This window comes from Periplaneta americana, chromosome 1 (assembly GCF_040183065.1).
Source record: "Periplaneta americana isolate PAMFEO1 chromosome 1, P.americana_PAMFEO1_priV1, whole genome shotgun sequence".
Taxonomy (NCBI): domain Eukaryota; kingdom Metazoa; phylum Arthropoda; class Insecta; order Blattodea; family Blattidae; genus Periplaneta; species Periplaneta americana.
This window is the reverse complement of record NC_091117.1, coordinates 210013961-210039743: the sequence shown is the minus strand read 5'-3', so window position 1 is coordinate 210039743 and position 25783 is coordinate 210013961. Positions and strand designations below refer to the sequence as shown.

The following is a 25783-nucleotide window of genomic DNA, read 5'->3' as shown; positions in this document are numbered from 1 at the left end:
TGATAGTGTAATACCAACCTGAGGAGTTAGCATAGGGAAAGAGATGCTGACTGAACTAGGACCAGGCTGGAGTCCAGCCCGCATGTCGTCACGTTAACATCACTAGCACTGATTTAATTAAACAGTCTTAAAGTCTCAGTGAGGCCCATGCAATCCCTCATCTTGTGACAGGTGGTCTCCACTCCACTCCGTGTAGCTTACGCACAACAATTAGCCTCCGCGCGTATCGACCGTCGCGGTCCCCGCTCGCTCAGTCCGGAGCGTGGCGCGCTGGAAGTCGGATGTGTCTCGCGTGATGTTGCGACATGTGGCTCTGAGCCCCTCGACACGTGTGTTCTGTGACGCTGCGCTGCATGTAGCGAGGCTCGTGTTGTGATCACACTGCGAACGTGGCTCAACTAAACAGGTAAGAGTGCTAACGGTCAATGCAGCAGCTCTTGATAAACTCATACAGCAATTAACGATAGTATCCCTGTGTCTTATCAAACCGTGGTTCGTAGGTCGAGGTTGTGTAAAGTGCGAAACTATTATTTATCACTAGACTTCGTGGAATTGCCACGAGAATCGTAAGGTTTACTACTCACGCGGTATGGACTGTATGACAAGGGGACGTGCAACGAATGGAGTAAGCCTCTGATGTAAACACTGAGCAGTATACTGCGGTTACAATAAAACCTGTATCCTGCATTCAAGAAATATAATGAATGATCATGAAGTAGGAAACGTCTAAACATGTAAATACACAATTATTTTGTGCGAGATCGTGCGTATTTGCTTGTTTTCCGCACAGAACCAATACGCGGTAAGTGTGAAATACTACATTCAGTATTCCCAACGTAACACGCATAACAATTTCCCTCTTCTTACCGCTTAAGCGCGACATTCATTTTACTGCTTTAGGCTTTTAACATATTATTTTTAGAGACGTTTAACATAGTAATAATTATAAATTGGAAACTTACCACTGCAATTTCACCTAAATTGCAATGTTAATTATTGTTTTTAAATATTTGCAAAAATTAAGTAAAGTCTACTACTCCACGAAAATTATTGCATTCCTGATACAAGTAACATTAAGGAAGCCGTGAAAAAATCAACAAGATTCCAGATGCCGATGTTATTACTGCAATATATTATATAAATAATATTGTTAAAATATTAAAATGAAAAATAAATCATTACATAACCTTACCGTTTGTTTTAAGTTCGCATTTATAGACTGGGGGAGGGGAAGACAGACGTACGTATATCACGGCCTGCTGGAGTATAGTAAACACAGAAAACATTTTATAGCAACAATGTTGAAGAAAGATATTTTGGTTTTCCGAAGTTGCCGTCATTAAACAGAAACCAACATGGAGATTTCATTGCAAATAATTAGAAATTCGTCTTTCAGGTATCTAATAAACGACCTTCGCACAAAATAATGTACGATACACGAGCGGTATGTTTGTTTTCATGCTCTCGGAAATTAAAAAAGCTCAACTACGTTTCGCTTTTTCAATCTTTTCCTCGAACATGAAAACGTCAACATACCGCTCTTGTAACGTATATTACTATTATCACTAGACTTCGTGGAATTGCCACGAGAATCGTAAGGTTTACTACGCACGCGGTATGGACTGTATGAGAAGGGGGCGTGCAACAAATGGAGTAAGCCTCTGATGTAAACACTGAGCAGTATACTGCGGTTACAATAAAACCTGTATCCTGCATTCAAGAAATATAATGAATGATTATTGAAGTAGGAAACGTCTAAACATGTAAATACACAATTATTTTACAGTGAGATATATTAACTCTTAAAATTTAATGTAATATACTCACATCATCCTTGAATATGTGCATTGCAGTGAAGAGTTACGTACATTTTGAGCGACTGCAAAGTAACCTCCTCCGATAGTCACTCAAACAGTTTTATATTGGGAAAATGTACGTTCAACATCACAACGATAAAGAACTAGCAGAAGAAACTTCACCTACTTTTATTTAGTACACCGAAACACTCCTCATAGACACCTCCGCTGTCGTGACCTGATAGTACATGTAATTTATAATACGAAGTTGTTATACGCAGAATTTGTAGCAATAACGTTTCTCAACTTACATTTCACTTTTTCTGAAATTAGTGAATTGTTATTTTGGATAACGGTTTGTGATACTTTATACACTATATTAAGGGCTTCTGAGATTTGTAGTTTGAACGATTCTAACAGGGTGATGCTTTTGGACACGATTTTAAAATTAGAATCAACGAATAGAATATCTTCCAATAGTTATTCAGAAGGCAATGATTTTACAGCTGCAACAGCGGAACTGTCTGTGCTATCCAATGCAGCAATTACCGCCATTATATTGCCGTAATATTTTGCTTAATAATTAACAGCATCCAACCACGTTCCCCAACGGGTCAAGACTGGCTGCGAGGTAAGGGTATTCCAGGGGCAATTGTTTGGAACAGCAACACTCTCATTGTAGTATGATTGATTGAATTCTTGTCTGCACTGAACAAATGTTAAGCTTTGACTATTCCAATCACAGTAATGCAAAAACAAGTGCTTACATAGGTATACATTAGCTGTAGCTGCTGTATCTATTTGTACCGGTCACAACTTTTAACATGAACTGCTTATACTACTAGACCGGGCGGCCGCTCACTTCCTCTATACTGCCGTACATCGGCAACCTGATTGCATGCTGCGTGTGGCAATTCAACGAAGTCTTTTTATCACAAATATTGGACAATCTTCTATATCTCCCCACATCACAAACGGAAATGACGTCTGAATTCCGTTTCGTTATGGGTTAGATGGGTTAAATGCAGGGTTTATGCCACAGTCGCATTTGTCGCATTTTGCTACTCAACTTCTAAAAATGCAACAAACTTTCAATGTTTTTACTAGGTTATTTTACGACGCTGTATCAACATCTAAGGTTATTTAGCGTCTGAATGAGATGAAGGTGATAGTGCCGGTGAAATGAGTCCGGGGTCCAGCACCGATAGTTACCCAGCATTTGTTTATATTGGGTTGAGGGAAAACCCCGGAAAAAAACTTCAACCAGGCAACTTGCCCCGACCGGGAATCGAACCCGGGCCACCTGGTTTCGCGGCCAGACGCGCTAGCCGCTACTCCACAGGTGTGGACCTTCAATGTAAATGTCTAAAAATGCTACAACCACATTGGGCTTCAGAAACGAAGATGGTAGTGAAGAAAATTAAATTAGAGATGTGTTTGAACTAATCTGAATTTAAATGAAATACTAATGGCATGGGCAATGTTAAAAAAAGTATTGAGCAATAGATGTTCAGGAATTGATTTCAAAGAGTTGGTGTAATTCATGTAAGTTAAGAGAACAATTTGTTCACACCTGTGGAGTAACGGTAAATTCAGCATTAATTGATTCTAAACATACCTACGTCTAATGATTTACTTACATAAGTATATATCTAGAATATGATAAGATGGATTGAAAGTAGGCCTAATAAAACTCTAATGGCGAAGTGCATCAACATCGGTTAAAAACGCAGTAATCATAGATTACGAAACGACGGTTAAACAGTAGCCGTGGTTAAAATGTAATTTCTGTGCACCATTCATAATCACCGATTACTTAAACATAGTTAGCTGACACTTCATTTAACCAGAGTAAAGTCTATGATGGTACACTGTTTCTACAAAATGACTAAAGGAAAGCATTCATACCACAGCAAAGATAATAGTCAACATCTAAAAACGACTGCGCTCACTCCGTTCTACATCGAAGTGAACATGTCCTACATTTTCGCGTTGCATTTGTTTGCCTTTGGGCGCTGTTATATTTGCGAGTTGCATTTCTTTGTTTTTCATTGCTGTTAGGTTAAAATGGTACAAAATAGAAAATTGAATGCAAAAATGATTATATCCCAATGTGAGGTTAAGTATCGATAGACTTACTTAATAGATTTAAATATATTATATAATAAAGAAGGAATATCCATAAAGGAAAAGGATGCAGATTAGTAGAAATGTGTGTAAGACCCAAGATCCCATTATCCTAAGATCCATCCATAACCTCTCTTTGTTCAGCCAGTGACAGAGAAAGAGATATTCAAGTATTCCCTCTTAAAATACAGAAAATAACAGTTACATAGAATCTTAACATAAGGAGCTGATCAACAGAAGAAATATGACTATTTTTGCGTTATTGCAAGTGAGCCATTTGTAGATTTTGATAAACAAAATCCCTCCTGAAATTTTCTGTCACCTAATTCCTCGTAAAGATTCTCTCTTTCCACTAAAGAAACTTCACACCCACGCTCTATCCAAGTAATTCAAGTACTGTACAATAATAATCGTCTTCGAAGTAAACATCTGTGGCTCTGGCCGCCATTTTGCTTTACTTGCTCTACTAATCACTGGTTATCTCCTTTAACCGCTCGAAAATGGCCGGTTATAGATTACTGTGGTTAACCTCCTAGTTAAGTCGTAACCGAGGTCGATCCACTGTAAAAATGCTTAACCAGAGGTTAGATGACAATTTTAACTGGTGGTTACACTAACCGACGTTGATGCACGTGGGCATAAGAAACAAATTACATAACGTTTTGTTCCTGCATACGTTATTAATTTAATATTTCTGCACAATTATTTATAATATTGCACATGCATTTCGCAATTTGCACAAATATATTTCTTCATTTGTGCATTTTTGCGTTATTTATTTATTTACTTTCTAGCTTAAACCCTGGTTAAATGAGGGGATAGCTAAGTGACATGAGACCGAGATATGTGACAAGATTAGTGGGTTAGTTGAGGGGATTTCTAAGTGACGTGAAGCTAAGAAATGTAAAGAGTAGGGGACGAAAACATTGCCTAGACGCGGCAGCAAAGTTAAGGAACACAGGATATTGGATGACGTTGCATTACTGATGTACCTTCAGATTCGTATGCGAAATGAAGGACGTCACATGAAGGGAGCTCTGTCCATTGAAGTTAAATGGGTAGCCTACGGGTTTTGTATTATTTACTGCATTATAATAGTTGTTTCGACACACACGCCTATTTTCTGTAAATCTTTCGTACAGTATATAGTTCAGTTGTGATCTAGTGAAGGTACTGTGAAGATGTATTAAAATGTGCAACTTTGCCTGTGCTTGTAAAAGACTTCGGAGACGGCTATTTTTCGGACTAGGACAAAAATATATTATGGTGTAAAGCGTGTAAGTTAGACATAAAAGTTAATGACCATCAAGATTTACAAAAACATTGTGACTCTAAATGACACATCGAACATCTTAAATTGCTTAGTGATTTCATTTCGGATCAGTCCACTTTTTATTATGACTTGTGTCTGATGCTGACATGTGCGAATATTCTGTTTCATAAACTTCAGAATCGATATTTTAAACAATAAATTCATTGATAAGTGTACGTTTAGAAAATTGCCGATTCCAACAACCATGCGTACACAATATTTACCCTTGTGTTATGAAATAAGTTTACGTCCTATACGATCAACTAACTGTTGGCAACAATAAAAGTGTTCAACTAAAACTGAAGAAAAAGTCCTGCTTATTCGAAAATCTGTGAAGTGCAATATGAATTAAATAATGAACAGGCACAAGATAAGACAAATAAAAACTATTTCAAATATCGCACCAATAACATCGTGTGATATCGAAAAAAAAAACATTTTCTTGTTTGAGTGACAATCGAAAGAGAATTATATTTGACAATTATTTACGAATGTATACCACGAAATTAGTGACAAAATTAATACAGCTTGATTATTTAGAATACAGGGCGATTCAGAAAGATGGAAACACTTTTAATTTGCTATATTTCCTGAACTATGTGTTGTATTTTAATTCTGTAAATTACATTTGATTGTACATACATGGAAGTTTAAAGATGTTCCACATGCCCGCCTCCGACTGCACGGACAACATCTAGACGGTAGCTGAATTCGTCCCACACTCGTTGCAGAATGTCTTGCGTCACTGAGTTCACCGCAGCTGTGAGACGGTTTCTTAGCTCATTCAAATTCATGGGAAGAGGTGGTACGTAAACTGCATCTTTTACGTACCCCCACAAGAAAAAATCACAGACTGTCAGGTCGGGGGACCTCGGTGGCCATAACTGAAGTGCCAAGTCTGCATTTCCTATGCGGCCTATCCATCGTTGAGGTAGAGATTCATTCAGAAAACGTCGAACATTCAGGTCCACGTTCTCCTCCGATACACGCGGTCGACCTTTATTCAAAGAGCCAGTTTCGTCGAATTGTTTATTCCAATGATAAATGCTCTTCCTCGCTGGAGGTGTAACATTAAACTTACGCCGAAATGCACGCTGCACAGCAGTCACAGACTCGCTTCTACTGAATTCACGAACGCAAAAAATCTTATTCCATAGTAGCCATCTTTGATTACAACTGACGTGGTACTGTACAGTGCAGCGTATTAGAAACAGCTGACGGTACAGTGTGGTGGGGCGCTCTAGTGGTAGTATTCGAAACTTTACATCTTCCTCTTTCAAATATACTCGACAGAATTAAAATACAACACATAGTTCAGGAAATATAGCAAATTAAAAGTGTTTCCATCTTTCTGAATCGCCCTGTATATCACCTGATTATACCGAACAATTTTTTGATTCAAGCATAGCAGTGCCCTGTACAAGTCCATGTACTAGCTACCCTGAGTTGGTGTAAACAACACGACTTGTGCAATGCGCAACGTAGTTAACTTCATAGGTTCGTTGTCTAAACTTCCTTCCCTATAGTCGCGACGCTGTTATTTCCGGCGTGACTTCGCCTCTTTGCTTCCGTCTTAGGAAGTGAAGGCTCTATAAAGTCTAGGTAGGTAGTATCGTTCGCCATTTTTGTTCTTTCGTTGCCGAGCTACCATACGAGGAATCTATTTGCCACACCGTTAAACATTATCACCTCGTAGCTCCTATGATAATAAACCAAACGCACTGTAATTCAGCAAATAATTGAGCGGCAAATAACGTTCTCGTGTGCTTTTTGCGAACGCCAACGAAAGAGCCAAAATGGCGGGCGATTATATTAAGTATTTATCTAGCCTTAAGAAATGAATAACGTCTTCATAAGCGAATCACAAGACGCACACGTTTAAATGTAGCCGACCTGCAACGCGATTGGCTGCCGGAAATTAGAGCGACGGGACTATAGTAAAGAGGTTTCAATCTCCCGGTGTAGTGTGGGTAGATATCGAAGTTTCGCCCAAATATTAATTTGTATACCACAGAGCAGTTCTTTCATTTGAAATGGTTTAAGTATCGCCATCCAATAGTTGATAACTAATGGTACATGTGGAATGAACGTAATAAGCTGATCTCAAGTCTTTGTTAAGACTACACTGTACGCTGTTTTTATTGAGTTCTCAGTCTGCCGATAAATTGATTATTGAACACGTGTCAGAAAGTGTTTCAATAGGGCTTAACATGCTTTCATCGAAGGATTTTTAAATACAGAATGCTAATAGTGAGTAAATATTAGACTACGATAAACTTGTTCTGTCTTATCTTTTGTATAAATGTGTAATTTAATCGGAACATTAAAAGTAAAAAATGTCATTGCTGACTTTATTGTTGATAGAATGTAGCAGTTGGGAATAAAAGCGATAGTAATAAAAATGACAATGGTAGTACAAGTAGTAAATGACTACTCTGCTATAGTTTAATAAATATGACAACCCACGGAATTTTTTAATTTCCCAAAAGTGATCTTTACTTTCAAAAACGTTAACAAACGCTTATATAGGCCTACTCAGCATACAGGTCTAGCTGAAGTCCGTTTAACTGTTTACAATTTCATATTAGTTTAAAACTAGCCTCTTCTCTTGGTCTGCCAACATTTCCTTGTTTTATAGTTATATAGGCCTACGTACATACGTCAAATGGGATCCGATGTACAATACGTAGCTCCGTCATTAGGTAAGGAGAATTGAAACACACACATATACAGGGACATCATTTTATTTTTACTAACATTTTAAATATTAACCTGGCTATACCTTTGGATTAAAGGTTCAGAACCGTAAACACAGTTTGCTACCACTTCCACGACTGGAGTTCGATGATACTGTCGTAAAATGCAAACAGATCACTTAACTAGGTGTAGGAGGGAAGAAAAGTAGTTCATCCATTTATGTAAACTAGAAAATATCGCGATTTTGAGTTTGATAATTTTCATTAGGTTTTTATTTAATAAAAATACAGTACTGTATTAACAATAAGTGTTTTACTCACGAATTGAGCTATACATTCGGACGTATTCATTATGCAGTGTATATTATACTGTACAGCACATTAGCGTACGATATAGAGAATGAAGTTAAAATGAAAAATAACCATAATATGGATATTTAAACACATTTTTGAAAATGGTGGCCGTTCATTTCGATACAGACTTCAGTTCTTTTGTGCATATTACCGCACTATAGACTATTGCATCTAATTCCAATTACCAGTTTCGTCCTTCGTACTAGTAACTCATGTTGAAATAATTCTGTACCTACTTTATAAAAGAGTACGTTACGTACTGTAAATTCAATCTTCACTTCTGCCCGATCCGAAAAGATAAAATTACTCAGACATACTATCTACTGTCCGTCCAAGTGGTTATATAGCAGGGTCGTAGAAAGGGGGGAAATCACGTGACAGTTAATTATTTAACGAGGCCCTTTTATGTAAGTTATTTTAAACAGTTGTATAATATTACGTAAACGTCCAATTCCTAACAGAAATTAATGTTTTCAGAAAAGGCCTAAGACAGCCCAGCCACTAGCCTTTACAGAGAAGCGAGCAGAAGCGGGTGGGGGAAACCAGGATGCGACGTAAGCAAACGGATGACAGTACCTGTGCGAAAATATGATTCAATATTGAAAGCTCTTTCATCACTGGAAAACGCGAATATATTTCTGGAACGTACTATGCTCACTAACTCAATACTGCTTAGTATGACCGCATACGCGGCCTTGGTTCTGTGTGGAGGACGGTTGGAAGTTTACTAGTAGAGGGGGTGGGAGTGAAGTACATTAAAAAACTCAGGTACAATAAAAATTGAAGTAAAAATAAAATGATGTTCCTGTACATGGACAAAGTTTGTGAAAAGAAGCCCCGAATACTGGACGTCCGAGAAAGCTATGCAGAAGTCGAAATACTGTATAAGCCTACTCTAGATAGAAGAAGATGATTATGGTTATGTTAGTAGTGGCGATTTTAGAAAAATCTGTATGTGTAATTTAATGTACAGTATATGTCGATAATCCTTTTGCAGAAATATCGGGGTCTAGTCGTAAACTTTACGCTTTCCGATGGTGCTTTTTCGATAAAGACTGATTACGGTTGGCATGGAGATAGAGCGATGAGCAGAGAGAGATAGAATGTGATTGGTAAGGGTTCTGTGTTGTGTCCACAATTTACAGACGTGCTCGGAATAGACGACCAGCAGGTTAGTCGCTTGCTCATTCTGATCACTACGGTCGAATGAACACACTACCATTCCACCGACAATGCTGAAACACGATATTGTGATTTAGATGTAAGTTAAACCAAATTTAATTGACGCTTCGATCTCGCTACCACAAACAGGACTGACGTCTGATTTGTGTTGTTTTATGATTAAATTAAATTGAGAGATTGTATAATTTAATAAATGAACACGCAGCATATATATAATATATATAATTCATCCGTTGTGTTCTGTCCAAGAACAGATATTTCACTGCAAACCTAGCATTCTCCAATCTTTCCCATTTTCCGCCTTCCTCTTAGTCGCCGCATAGGATCCATGTATCTTTGTTGGCTATCATCTGATATCTTCTTCTGGCCTGAACACTTCTCCCATTCACCATTCCTTCCAGTGCATCCTTCAATAGGGATACAACACATACATATATACATACAGGTACATACATCACGTTTCATAATTATACAATATTTCCACAACTCCACTCCAAAAAGTCTCGTGTCAATTGTGCGTTAGATAATACTGTATCTTAAGCATCTCCAGCAGTTGACTCGAGGGATGCTTATCGCATTGCTGCCAATATCTGAAAAAATAATGAAGTAAGCTTTCTTGAGGTCGAGGATCAATGGAAGATCAGGTTTGGTTTGTTAAGGCTTTAGTGTGCTTAGCATGCACTTTCTTCGGTAGCTATACTGTTTTCGCTGTAAAAAAATCCTAATGTAAACACAAGCACGTGGCTGTCATACCCGTGATTGGCTCCCAGTCGAAACACTCACACGACGCAGGAAAATATAGTCCGTATTTGGAAATTATCATCTTGTATTATTTGAAAATAAAAAATTGAATTCTAGTTGTTAAATACAATTAAACATATAACTTCACTCATATGTAAAACGATAGGGCCTATGTAAAAGAAAAGCTACTTTTGTATTTTGTTATGTACTATGAACGCGGATGAATACCAACAGTAATACCGACGTAGTCTGTTCTTGTAACAAGCTGGCGTCACTTGAGCTCGTAGTTGTTCACGTAAGCACGTGGTACTGAAGTATGGCTTCTGCATCCTCGATGTATTTGGTTATTAAACATAAGAGTAGAAACCCTCTCAAAAGCGGAGAAAAACAGATAGTCTTAAATGTATATAATAAGTTAAGTGAGTTTTAATTACAGTAATTATAAAGTAAATGTTTCCTAAGCAAATGAATGCAGAGTAGTGAGGTTAGGCCTACTTGACGAGTAACGGGAAATGTTTAACATGAAACAGAATGTACAGTTGTCAAAAAAAAAAAAGTGGCTGCCCTCGTGAACAGCGAATATTTTCAAAGTCCACTTCGGGTCGCGGCAATGTTACACGATGCATGTGCCTATACAAGCAGTTCCGGAACTATGAAAGTGTTCCATATCTGCGCCTCGTAGACCAGAGGTAGAGTGCTTGTTTAATGTTCAAAGGTCGTGGGTTCGGACCTTCTTCAAGTTTTCATTTTTTTTAATCGTTCTTTAGCGATGTAAATGATATTCAAATTATCATTTGTATACAGTTATCGTTCTTTATAGATTTCACGTTATTTATATTTTGATATCGTTCTTTAGAGATATGAATAAAAATCAAGTCATCCTTTGTATTCTGTTACCGTTTTATAACGATATGAATAATAATTATTATTATTGTATCTCCAATGGGGGTTAGCGCTATTTTACATATGTATGTTAGGGCTATAGTTTTATACACAAAAAAGATAAGCATAAAGAGAAATGGAAAAGAAAATTAAATTAGCTTACGCGATGTAAACAAAACATAAACAATACGTAAATTAGGCATTGCGATTGCAAAACAAATATCACTTATCAATTTGAAACATACAAAAACATTAACAACACACATACGTAACACTTCTATAACACAAATATGCAGCTTTCCGTACCATACATCATTAATTAATACACAATAGTCACACAAACACAATCAAACTATAATTACGACATTGCGACGACATCAAGCATCCCATAACTGACTCATATACATAACAAATCAAGCATCCGTTGCAACACATTTCCTTCAACATAGTAACCACATTTTTAAAAGTTACAAATTTGGCTCCAAGAAGAATAAATAGGGCACTGTTACTAATTACTATTCTTCTACAATTTCTTAAATACATCTGTAATAAATCTGTGAAATTCCGATATGAATAATATTCACGTTTTTTATATTGTTATCGTACTTTAGCGATATAAATAATATTCAAGTTATCATTTATATTCTGTTTTCCTTCATTAGCATTATAAAATAATATTCAAGTTATTTATATTGTTATTGTTCTTTCGCAATATAAATCATCTGTATTTTATGTAAGTAATTATTATACCACAAATAACCATCTTTCTTTGTAAAATAGGTTATTTTATTTAGATAATTAAATACGTATTATATAATATCTTATATTAATTAAACAAACCGATATTTATTATTTATATTCTGTTATCGTTCTTTAGTGATACTGTATAAATAATATTCAAGTTACTTATATTGTAATCGTTCTTTAGCGATATAAATAACATAAATTTAATATTAGGTTTGGAAAAATCCAGTTGCATAATACTGGTATTAGTTTTTCTTTTTGTATTATTATATTATAGTATCTTGAACCACAATAAAATGAAAAGCAGTAACGAGGAATTGAACCTGAGACGTTGACATCTAAATTCCGACGTTCGTCCGCTGAGCTACGAGGGCAAAAGTGTGGAAACATTTTCGGAAAAATTGGCCCAATCACACTCTAAGTTTTTCTGATGATTCGTAGAAGGTAGTCCAGGATGCGGGGGGCAAAGGCTAATTGAGATTTCCCGGTCTCTGATTGGGTCATACATCGTGATAGAAGTAGTATTTAACCCTTGCCGTGACTTTCGGTGAAGTCCGGAGGGCCCAATTAGTCAAATCCACTCTCATCTCCACGCTTGGCCCCCCTGGAATTTAATAAGATGCGAAAGAGATAGTGGTGTGCGGAAAGCAACGGGATGTTACCGCTTTTAGGCCTATCCTTCCCAAGAAAAACTGCAAACATGAACAAAGGAAGCTTTTAATAGAATAAGAAGGATCTTCTGCGGACCACTGGAAAAATAACTAAGGAAGAGACTAGTGAAGTGCTTCGTGTGGAGTGTGGCATTGTATGGGGAAGGAACATGGACATTACGACGAAATGAAGAGAAACGAATTGAAGCATTTGAAATGTGGATGTGGAGAAGAACGGTGCGTGTGAAGTGGACAGACAGAATAAGAAATAAAATTGTGTTTGAAAAAGTGAGTGAAGAAAGAATGATGCTGAAACTGATTAGAAAGAGAATAATAGACGACATTAGGATATGTGGATCATATGCGGAGACTAAGAGGAAGGCAGAAAATAGGAAAGATTGGATATTGCTGGGTTTGCAATGAAAGAGCTGCCCATGGACAGAACACTTATGTATGTATGTTCAGAATGCCTGGAATATCGTGTCTAAGAACAGTCGCTATTTGCAAAGACTAGTCAATTCCATGCCCACTCGACTGCAAGATGATCGAGATAAGAGGAAGATAGACTAAATATTTAATTGTGGCTTTTTGTTTTGTTTTTTGAACGCTTAATTGTTTGAATGTTTTAAGTCCGACACCAGTAAATTTGTTTTGTTTATACCACGAAAGATATTTTTATTGAGAATAAAATCTTTTTTCTTTCCATTTGCAGCCACAATATCATAATGATAAAGTCATGACATAATATATTAATGAACCTGATGTTAATTACTAAAATAATCGTAAAAGAGAAAGGAGCCATTATATATAGTTTGTCTCTCTCAAAAACAGAACAAAAAAGAACATAAAAAGCACAAGGTTGTAATCGAACGCAGGACCTCATGAATAAGATGCCTGAACGCTACCATTACGCTATCGAATAACACAGAGAATACTTCCATTATAACTGTAGATATCAGGCAACGTGGTCCAACAACATGTAACATCGCCTGTGTCCGAATTGTAGCGAAGATACCCGAAGGGAACTTTGCTTCAGGAGAGCGGCCACTTTTCCTTTTGACAGCTGTACAACAGTAGGATGGAACACGTACTGAGAATCTATGGCGCCAAACAGCGGCCAATGAAGCCTCGCTTCAGTCACGTGCTATTGTTTACATTAGGATTTTTCTTACAGCGAAAAGATTACAGGTAGGAGGCGAGTTTTCGTAAGGTCGATGATCAGTGATAGGTTAGGTTGTGTTTGTTTAGGCTTTTGGTTTACTACCTGGCATGCGATTTTTAGTAGATAGGTACACCGATGGATTTATTCTGGACCGAAGAAAGGAAAGCTTTCCCGCGTTGTGCGACATCATGGTACTACACTGTGTACGTAATCATTTCATGTGAAAATGTCTGAGAAAAACGTCGGTCAGGTAGCATAAGAAACGAAGATAGGGTAGCTTGGGTGGGTCTATAGCTATAATAATAATAATAATAATAATAATAATAATAATAATAATAATAATAATAATAATAATTCATTCATTTATTTTATTCCGTAGATCTTACATGAGCAATGAAGCTTTAAGATGTGGAACAAGTCAAAATTTTACAATATTACAATTACAATTTTGTGCAATTTTTTACAATATTTTGGCGAGATGTAGTGAGATGAGGTGAGGTCCGAGGATTCGCCAAAATATTACCCGGCATTTGCCTTTTGGTTGGGGAAAACCTCGTAAAAATCCAACCAGGTAATCAAATCAAAGGGGTTGATGCCAAGGACTCGCCATAGACCATCCGGCTTCAGTCCCACGGCTGTGGAAAACCTCGGAAGAAACCAAAGACCAAAGGGGGATCCAACCCAAGCCCGAACGTAGCTCCGGATCAGCAGCCCAGCGAGTCTGCCGACTGAGCTACATCGATGGCTCTGCTAAAAGTATACAATACATAGCCAATCAGATTATTAAATTTACAAACGCAAACGATCATTTATCAGTTGAGCTATATGTATAATACAAAACAAGTAAGTTAATTAAATTTAAGGCATAAACAATTCAACCAGTTGTGATATACAGAAATTGATAATACATATCATACAAACTACTTCAAATTACAAACACAAACAATTTATCAATAGAGCTATATAGATTACTATTCAATTTAAAGCATATACAATTCATTGGCCAAAACTATAGGCCTACAAATATATACAATACAAAGTAGCATACTTTCATTAAAGTATACAAATTTGTGCAATTAATATCAATAATAATAATGTAATTATTTTTGTAGATTTCTATGAAAATTTAGACTTACGACTATTTTACTATTTTTCATTTAAATAGTGACTTACTATAATTCGTTTTGCTTTTTTAATTGATACAGAATATCATATTACCCTGCTCTATACAATATGCTCCACTGCTTCTCAACCTTTTGGACGAGATCCCACTTTTTCTCACGTTACTTAATGTGGCCTTAGGTGTAGAATGTAGAACACAGTAGTGTGAAATTTGGTTTGTTTTCAAACACTACAACGATATAAATTGAATGGGATTCGATCATTAGGATATTGTTAATGACTGTATATCTGGAATAATCTGTACTTTAAATTGTTAATAATGCAGATAATTAAACAATATTATATTAAATTTAGAACTTACAGTAATAATAATAATAATAATAATAATAATAATAATAATAATAATAATAATAACAACCCGTGGTGTTACAATACTTTTCGATTGCAGCGATATTTTACTACTTAATTAACTTATTATTCCAAGAACATGAATTTTACCAGCAATCGAAAAGTATTGGGAATAAATTTGAATAAGGAACAAAGAAAAAAGTTTCCTTCCCAGGCAGGATTCGAACCACGAAAGTCTTAGTTACCAGTCTATCGTGCTCTGGAGTGAACAAGGCTCTGAAATCAGCTACAAGGGTCGGTCCGGTTTTTTTTTTTTTTTTTTTTTTTTGTGCCACTACTGTACTAACTTTGTTGGATGAGAAGTTAAACGATAAATTTGTGTGAGCTAATTAAATGTCCAGTGCTGAATAGAGTCTGCGAAGGAAATCATACTTTGTCGGGATATTGTTGAAATAGCTTTAAGGGACTCTAGGACTGAGTTTTGAAATGTTAAAAATTTTAATCCGATATATTTCATTTTTTAACTGTTTGTTAGATGCATTAAGAATAAAATGTGTGTAAACTTTCTGCTCAATTGGACCGCTAGTTTTGAAATTAATTTTGCTTTGATTTTGCAAATTAAGGATATAATCGAAATAGAACAAATTCATATTTTGTTCATAATGACTCTGATGTACGGCAAATAGTTTAACGTTGAGAAATTCATGGTATCTTCGTTAGGTTAGGTACAATACATTTTTGAATATAAGACATTTATTTCTTCAAATTTTTTATTTACATAATAATTTTTAGCTCCTAATTTTCAAGATACTTGAGATTTCTGAACATTAGATCTCAGATAAATATATGCATTGACGTGTACGAATATTTTCACTGAATTTAGTGCGCATTAAGCGTTTTTAACGTTTAAAAATATAGTTTCGAGAAAGGGGCAAATTTGTGAAAGAGGATACATTACTGACGTATGGAGCAGGCCTTATAAAAATCGCTCCTGGACCCCAAAGAAGATGTAGATGTAAAAAACTTCAGACCGTCCAACTTCAAGACAAGCGTAAAATGAGACCTCTACCATGGGTTGAATAGCAATTATACTTCTCTCCTCCTCTGCCGGCAATGTTTACTTCTCCTGGCAGACATTATGGAACGAAGTATAGTACGAAAAAATGTTCACACATACGTACATCCAAATTACCTTTCGTCTCGTTTCTCTTATCTATACTCTAACCACGACGTAAATACCAGATCTGTGGCACGCTAAGTATACCTCTTCATAGAACATCTTGTTATTCATCATCTTTTACAGTATCCACCTCGCGTCAATGGAATTCCTTGTCACAAAGTCATACTGATTTAAACTATAACTGACTACATTGTTACTTCTTTCTTTAGACATCGTCCTGATAGTGCTGTATTTTCAAAATTGTCTCATAATAATCTCTTTCTATTATCTAATATTATTTGAAATATATTAACATTCTATGTATTTTATCTTAATTCTGCTACACAGTTTATTTCAGTATTTAATTAATAGTTCATAGTATTTTGTTGTTTAATTCGTAAATAACTCTTGTATACGTACATGTAACTCTCATCTAAATCAAATTGTTGAATTCTTTGTAAGTTCATGCATATGTAGCCTATATATATACTTTTTGCTGGTTGAGTGGAAGAGAAGGCCTTACGGCCTTAACTCTGCCAGCTAAAATAAATTATTATTATTATTATTATTATTATTATTATTATTATTATTATTATTATTATTATTATTACATCCTACATGTGAAGGGCCTCACTGTAAGGGATTTGCTAACCTGTTGAATAATTCGCGATAAGGTAAAGAAAGGGCAATAAAACCTATATGAAAAAATATAATAAAATTAAGACATTTGAAGGTATACATTTTACATACGAATTTTTCTTAGATTTAAAAATGTATTGTCCTTGTAACATTACAGCGTGCAATAAAACTGCATGTTGAATTGCGTTTAAAAAAAGTGCCATTACTTACTACTGGAGCTGTGAGCAGAATGGGATGAAGATAAATGTAAACAAGACGAAGACCATGATTGTCGGAAGAAAAATAAATAAAATAAACGTGGGAAATCGAAATGAGGTCGTGGGACAAGTGGACAGCTTCAAATGCTTGGGGTGTACTATAAGCAATAACATGAGCTGCTGCCAGGAAGTCAAGAGGAGGATAGCAATGGCAAAGGGAGCTTTTAATAGAGAAAGGAGCATCTTTTGCGGACCTCTGGAAAAAGAGCTAAGAAAGAGACTAGTGAAGAACTTTGTGTGGAGTGTAGTATTTTATGGGGCAGAAACATTGACATTATGACGAAGAGAAGAGAAACGACTAGAAGCATTTGAAATGTGGATATGGAGAAGAATGGAGCGTATGAAATGGACAGACAGAATAAGAAACGAAACTGTGTTGGAAAGAGTGGATGAAGAAAGAGTAATGCTGAAACTGATCAGGAAGAGGAAAAGGAATTGGCTTGGCCAGTGACTAAGAAGAAATTGCCTACTGAAGGATGCAGTGAGAGGAATGGTGAACGGGAGAAAAATTCAGTGTAGAAGAAGATTTCGGATAATAGACAACATTGTAATGTATGAATCATATACGGAGGCTAAGAGAAAGACGTAAAATAGGAAAGATTGGAGAAGGTTGCGTTTTCAGTGAAAGACCTTTCTTTGATCAGAATAGTATGAATGAATGAATTCATTAAATATTAGAGATGGATCTAGATATGCAGTGTACAAAATACGTGAAAAATCATGGCCTTTTCAAATACGTAATTAGATTCTAGGTTGGGCAAATAGTGTGGAAATTATAGGTGTAGAAATAAAGGCGAGTGCAGATTTTGACAATAATAGCTTGAGTAGAGACAGTAAGATGGCTGTCCTTGACGATAAATTATTTTCTTAACTTAACAGAGACGTATTTACGCCAATGTATTTCGGAACTGTTGGTCCCACTTCTACAAATTTTGTTTTTGTTTCTTTTTTGGGGGTGCATATTGATTGATTTAGTTCACATATTCATAATTATGTCTTCTGAATAATAATTTTAAAAGAAATAAAGTACGGACATTAACTTCATTCGCAGCATGGCAAAGAAAATGTATTCTTGCGAAACCTCTAAGCGTATGATGAAAGATACACACAAACACACACACACACACACACTCTCTCTCTCTCTCTCTCTCTCTCTCTCTCTCTCTCTCTCTCTCTTGAATTTCATACTTAGTCGAGCATGCACTCTGAAAACAATTTCTTCTTCCTTTTATTCCCTTTCATGGTTCTGACGCCCATAACTATAATAATTATCGTCGGAACTTTAAGTGTTACTTGCGACAGAATCCGGTCGTCTCTAGAACATGCAAATTACTGCTACTCTTCCAAGAAAAGAGACAGAATCTGTACTGCTGCAAAAAACTTGTCTGCTTTTTCAGTCGGAAGTCTGTTCACGATTCTTTAGGGGACTTACAGTATATACGATAGGCTAGGGATATTTATTTCCATAAGTAGGGACCGTGTGCTGGCCCAGGGCGTTCGGAGATGAGGTTAGTTGTTCATAGACTATATTGGCGTGACGTCATGTTTGGCGCGTGTAAGTGGTATATAGGCCTACTAATCAGTGAACACTTAAGGTAAGCGTTCACTACATCGTATCGCACTCATCGGACGAATCGCACGGATCGGAAAAAGACAATCTTTGCTGTAATTGTTATGTAACCGCGTGCACTACATCGTTTTTTTATTTTATTTTATTGGGTTATTTTACGACGCTGTATCAACATCTAGGTTATTTAGCGTCTGAATGAAATGAAGGTGATAATGCCGGTGAAATGAGTCCGGGGTCCTGCGCCGAAAGTTAACCAGCATTTGCTCATATTGGGTTCAGGGAAAACCCCGGAAAAAACCTCAACCAGGTGACTTGCCCCGACCGGGATTCGAACCCGGGCCACCTGGTTTCGCGGCCAGACGCGCTGACCGTTACTCCACAGGTGTGGACCCACTACATCGTATCGCCCGCATCGCCTCTCGGCAAATCCGTCCACTTTTCTCGGATGAGCAACTTTTCCGATGCGTGCGATCATGGCCTTCTTTAATAAATCAATTTTAATTGCTCAACTGTTACTATTATGTTGTGCCATGTTCAGTGTCGCGCCAAAATGGCAGACGGAAAACTTATTTCGCTTGTAGAAAACTACGAAGAATTATATAATTTGAGGCGTTCCCATTACAGTAATCAAGTCGTTTCTTACACACACACACACACACACACACACACACACACACACACACACACACACACACACACACACACACACACACACACACACACACACACACACACACACACACACACACACACACACACACACACACACACACACACACACACACACACACACACACACACACACACACACACACACACACACACACACACACACACACACACACACACACACACACACACACACACACACACACACACACACACACACACACACACACACACACACACACACACACACACACACACACACACACACACACACACACACACACACACACACACACACACACACACACACACACACACACACACACACACACACACACACACACACACACACACACACACACACACACACACACACACACACACACACACACACACACACACACACACACACACACACACACACACACACACACACACACACACACACACACACACACACACACACACACACACACACACACACACACACACACACACACACACACACACACACACACACACACACACACACACACACACACACACACACACACACACACACACACACACACACACACACACACACACACACACACACACACACACACACACACACACACACACACACACACACACACACACACACACACACACACACACACACACACACACACACACACACACACACACACACACACACACACACACACACACACACACACACACACACACACACACACACACACACACACACACACACACACACACACACACACACACACACACACACACACACACACACACACACACACACACACACACACACACACACACACACACACACACACACACACACACACACACACACACACACACACACACACACACACACACACACACACACACACACACACACACACACACACACACACACACACACACACACACACACACACACACACACACACACACACACACACACACACACACACACACACACACACACACACACACACACACACACACACACACACACACACACACACACACACACACACACACACACACACACACACACACACACACACACACACACACACACACACACACACACACACACACACACACACACACACACACACACACACACACACACACACACACACACACACACACACACACACACACACACACACACACACACACACACACACACACACACACACACACACACACACACACACACACACACACACACACACACACACACACACACACACACACACACACACACACACACACACACACACACACACACACACACACACACACACACACACACACACACACACACACACACACACACACACACACACACACACACACACACACACACACACACACACACACACACACACACACACACACACACACACACACACACACACACACACACACACACACACACACACACACACACACACACACACACACACACACACACACACACACACACACACACACACACACTCACTCACTCACTCACTCACTCACTCACTCACTCACTCACTCACTCACTCACTCACTCACTCACTCACTCACTCACTCACTCACTCACTCACTCACTCACTCACTCACTCACTCACTCACTCACTCACTCTCTCTCTCTAACAAAATATTTCTTTGGTTTCTTCCTCTTCAATTAAGACGCATGAAGCAATTACAAATTCTTATTCGCCAACAGACGTAATTAATAGACCTAACCTCAACTCCTCTGCTTTCAGTAATGTCAATATTGTACGACGTCATGTTTCAAACAGCTGATAGGGAATCCGATGAGGCGATGAGGTAGAGCCGTTACAGTGAACGCACTGCACTTAAAATATCCGTTGCGTGCGATTCGTACGAGGAGTGCGATACGATGTAGTGAACGCTTACCTGTACATTTTGTTTGTGCTGTAGATGTTCTATTCATGATTCTAAACTAGACCTCGCAGACTGTTCACAATGCACTCTAGTGATAAAGACTGATATTACGATGACTTTTCCTACTCCGTGCGTCGTCCTTGATTTATAACAACAATAATGACCGTCTTCCATTGAAGAACAAATAGAGTCACTTAAGTTGTGAAAATTATCATTTGGCTGTGCAAAATATAGTTTATACCTTAGTTTTCCCTCCCCATTTTTTCTTTAATATATACAAAGATTTTCGGGTTCCTTCAGTTTTCTTTATTAAACTATTTAAATTTTAAACTTTTCTGTCACGCTAAATCATTACTCCTCTCCATTATAATTTTACCTCTCAAATTTATATTTATTTCAACAATTTTTTGCCGTAACCAATTTAGTCCTAAACTGCTTACGTTATTTTGTAATTGAAGAGTCCACTGCAAGAATGATGGATGTCATTTGGAATACATTTCGCAGGAGAAGCAATTGAAAGTTTGAAATGCTTAGCGCTCAAAGCTTAACTGTGATTATCCGTTAATATTTAATATTTGAGGAGAAAAATTCGCTCCGGCGCCGGGGATCGAACCCGGGTCCTTGGTTCTACGTACCAAGCGCTCTGAACACTGAGCTACGCCGAATTCAATCCACAGCACTGGACCGAATCCTCCTCCTTCAATGTTTCCCTTAGTGGCCTGACTCCAAGTTAGGCATATATATGTTGACGTGTATCCAATGTCAACTGCCATTATACTAGGAGCGCACTCAGCTGAGCGACTTGTTTGGCCGGGATTCCGCAGTGATTATCCGATCATTACTGGACAATGACAATCAGTATTAATGCCATATAACTCTGTATGTACATTCTATATGTCTTAAGCTATGCATTGACAGTCTTGGTTCATTTTCGACAAGAAAGTGACATCCATCATTCTTGCAGTGGACTCTTCAATTATTTTATGCATTTAGACTTAGTTTTCGTCATTAGTAGAAATCTTAAACATTTTTCATGCTATCATTTTCTTCTTTCTCCATAATGTAACAAAAAAAATTTAATTTTCCGAACTAATATTGTGCCTAGGATGTACTAATGACGAAACGAAACGTTAAATTTAAAAGTAAAATTATTTTATGCATATCATTGCCTTAGTATGAATGCCGTAATAGTGAAAGAATGCAGAGTGCAGCCCAGCCCAGTGAACGAATGAAACTTCGCCTGTAAGCAAGACCTATTGTGCCAGACTTGATGCCACGGATGACTCTAGTCACGCGATGCTGAACTATGCTGTAAATCACCCAAGAAAAAAAACTTATGTCAACAAACACAGCAGTACAAATATGTATTACTCCGCCCGCTGAAATATTGAACGTGATTCGCGGTACTATCACAGTGCGCCAATTAGCACGTGCATGCTGTGCAAATATAGTCTGGTTAATGACACGATAAGAACCACGACTGGGGATCGAGGTGAATCGATATATACAGTACTGCACTGCCAATATTCAAAATCATATACAGTCAGTAAAAAATGTCTCTGTAAACCAAGCTCACATATAAACATTTGTGAAGAAATCTGATTAAATATACAGAATGTTTCAAAAATACGGGGCATAATTTCAGGTATGTATTTCCCACATGTAGACAATCAAAATAGTTCATTACAACATGTGTCCGGAAATGCTTCATTTCCGAGTTATGGCCTTCACAACATTGAAATTCCCCGGAACGTTTTTCTTTCCGCAGGTCGTTGTCATTACAGAAGATGTTCAAAATGTCCACCTCCTGCTTGAATACAGACTTCACATCGATGTCTCATTGACCTGCGAACACGATCCCAAACTCCAGGAAAGCTCGGATTTACACCACACTGCTGCAAGAACCACTGACAGAACCTAACTCGTGCAGGGAGATTACCCTGCACGAGTTAGGTTCTGTCAGTGGTTCTTGCAGCAGTGTGGTGACAGGGCCTGAACACGTTGCAAATGATAAGGATACAATTGATACTCTTTCAACAGTCTCCAGACTGTCGTATGAGGAACATTGACTTGCAACGCTACCCTTCGTGTGCTGATAGAAGGAGTCATGTTCACAGCCTCCAGAATCTCCTCCTGTACTTCTGGAGTTGTAGATCTTGATCGTCCCCTTCCCAAACCAGGAGAGTTAAATTTTCCATACTCGCACAGACGGTAATGGAGACGTACAAATGTCTTCCGATCTGGAAATTGTCGCTGTGGGTACCCCTCCTGGTACAAACGACGAGCCAGCTTAGCATTGCCGTCCGCCTTACCGTACATGAAGTGTATCTCTGCCAGCTCTTGATTTGAATGCATGTCGCACAGTCTAACGCCTACACAACACTGAATGTAACCTTCGCCTCGGAATGAACTGTCAGAGTGCCCTCTTAATGTCTCCTTTGACGGCAACGACCTGCGGAAAGAAAAACGTTCCGGTGAATTTCAATGTTGTGAAGGCCATAACTCGGAAATAAAGCATTTCCGGACACATGTTGTAATGAACTATTTTGATTGTCTACATGTGGGAAATACATACCTGAAATTATGCCCCGTATTTTTTAAACACCCTGTATAGTAAAACAAATGAATTTTATTATTACATAAACTATACTCTGTTTACGGTTAATATCTACAAAAAACAGCGCAGTTACCTCTGTACAATATCTTGTAAACACGACACAACACAACTCAAAACTAAAGGAGAGTACTTAAAGTCTCCGTACGGACAGTACTGGTGTAAGAGAACCTGTGTTTGTTGTTGTTCAGAGACCTGCAGGGTCAGTATAGAGTTGCCTGTGACTGTAGTAAGGTAAGACGCAGCAAAACTTGTGACTACAATGTAAATACAAATACCAATTAGAGGGTTAATTGTTAAGTTGAGAAAGGAGGGACAGTCGGAAAAAAAAAAATAGCAGAAAAAAAAAAAAAAAAAAAAAAACCCTCTTCTGTACAATATGTGTTTGAAAGGTATAATGACACGAAATAACTGGTTAGTAGAAGTCGATCAGGACGATCCAAGAAACTGGAATCCAACAATAGACGGGCAGTATTGGGATCCGTCAGAGAAAATCCAAAGATAATTGCACAGAGATTGACGGCCATGGTTAAGAAGATAATGGGGTAAAGGTGGTATCTCAGCCTATAAGAAATATCATAAAAGACGAAAGTTACCATGGCTGAGTTGCCCGAAAGAAGCCCTATGTGAGCAACGCCAACAAGCAGAAGAGATTGGCTTTCGCAAAGGAGCAAGTTAACAAACCGCAGGACTTCTGGAATTCAGTCATCATCTTCAGTTATTCGTATGGTAGGACAATGGTATGGAGAAAGCCAAGTGAACAATTACAGAGCAAGAATTTGTGCCCTACTGTAAAACATGAAGAAGGTAGTGTTTTTGTTTGGGGCTGCATGAGTGCTGCAGATTTGTGAAATTTGTTTTTTGTGGACGGGAATATGAACTGGATACAATATTTGAACATCCTGAAGGAAAATCTACACGACAATGCTGAAAAACTCAACATCAGTGAGACATTTATCTTTCATCAAGACAATGACTCTAAACACACTGCCTCAAATGTAAAGCTCTGGTTATTGTACAATACAAAAAAAAAAACAGCTCTATACTCTTCCCCAATCCCCCTACATGATCCCCATAGAACATTTATGATATGAAATGGAACGAAGGCTGAAAAAACACAAGATAAGAAGCAAGCAACAATTGAGGGAAAAATTCTAGAAGAATGGGACAATATTGAGCCAAAGAAAACAAGATAACTAGTACAAACAATGCCTAAAGGCATGAGGGATGCAATAAAAACAAAAGGAGGTTCAACTGATCACTGAATGAAGAGTGGTTGGTGATTTGAATGCATATAAACTGTAGTGTACGGAGACATTTGTTTTATTATGTTTTTGGTTTTCAGTTTCATTTAATGTAATTTACAAGTTTGTTTGTTTATTTTTCAAACTATTATATATAATTCCGTTAGTATAAATCAGGATAATCTATAGAAACGGAATAGTATGTTTTTGTTTTACTTTTGTATATGTTATTATGTAAAAGAGAATAAATTGGTAGGTTGTACGGAGACATTTTTTACTGACTGTAGTTCACGGAGCCCCATAGGTTGTGGGAATTGTACCAAATACTATTATACTATGTTTTATTTGGCTCTTCGTTTCATGGATGGAAAATCTGCCCCTTTATGATCTGTCCGATAATGGTTCTCTGTTAGTTTTGTTGCACAGTAGGACCTACGTTTATCAATATTTCATTGTGTGTGAATATGTATAAATTAATACAATGAAGAGCGTAATTAGTCTACGAGGAAAAATTACGTCACAATTTTATTGGATGCGAAGAGTAATGCTCATGGGAAGTCCGTCTATTATTGTAATTTAACAAATTTGT

At 37.7% G+C, this 25783-nt stretch overlaps 1 protein-coding gene across 4 annotated transcripts in view; it reads left to right on the top strand.

Annotated features, from left to right (window-relative positions):
- Window positions 1-237: 237 nt before the first annotated feature.
- Window positions 238-25783, top strand: part of Buffy (BCL2 family apoptosis regulator buffy) — a 158287-nt gene continuing 132741 nt past the window's right edge. For 3 of the 4 annotated variants that reach the window (XM_069836710.1, XM_069836727.1, XM_069836719.1), the window contains exon 1: window positions 238-406. The gene's annotated coding sequence lies outside the window, so the exon portion shown is untranslated. The remainder of the gene's footprint in view (window positions 407-25783) is intronic. The other variant, XM_069836702.1, reaches the window with a different exon arrangement.